Source organism: Cebus imitator, unplaced genomic scaffold (genome assembly GCF_001604975.1).
Source record: "Cebus imitator isolate Cc_AM_T3 unplaced genomic scaffold, Cebus_imitator-1.0 Scaffold2, whole genome shotgun sequence".
In the NCBI taxonomy this organism is placed as follows: domain Eukaryota; kingdom Metazoa; phylum Chordata; class Mammalia; order Primates; family Cebidae; genus Cebus; species Cebus imitator.
The window spans coordinates 6858128-6858773 of record NW_016107317.1 but is presented as its reverse complement, the minus strand read 5'-3'; positions in this window follow the sequence as shown (position 1 = coordinate 6858773).

Here is a 646-nt window from a genome sequence, read left to right as displayed (position 1 = left end):
TCAGCCTCCTGAGTAGCTGGGATTACAGGCACGCACCACCATGCCCAGCTAATTTTTTTGTATTTTTAGTAGAGACGGGGTTTCACCATGTTGACCAGGACGGTCTCGATCTCTTGACCTCGTGATCCACCCGCCTCGGCCTCCCAAAGTGCTGGGATTACAGGCTTGAGCCACCGCGCCCGGCCAGTACTTTTTTTTTTTAAGACAGCCTCCCTCTGTTGCCCAGGCTGGAGGGCAGCGGCCGGCGATCTCGGCTTGCTGCAACCTCCGCGCCCCCGGGTTCGAGTCATTCTCCTGCCTCAGCCACTTGAGTAGCTGGAACTACAAGCACGTGCCACCACGCCTGGACAATTTTTGCATTTTTAGTAGAGATGGGATTTCACCATGTTAGCCAGGCTGGTCTCGAATTCCTGACCTCAGGTGATCCACCCGCCTCGGCCTTCCAAAGTGCTGGGATTATAGCATAAGCCAGCGCACCCAGCCAAGCATTTGTATCTTTAAGTCACTTTACCGGTACTAAAATGTTGGTAATCTGCTGGTTTAATGCTATAGTGAATTGTAGTGATGATTTTTTGGGTTGAAAACCATAGCCTGTAGTTCTCAATGCCTAGAATACTGACTAAAGAGAGTCTGCAGAAGATGTACA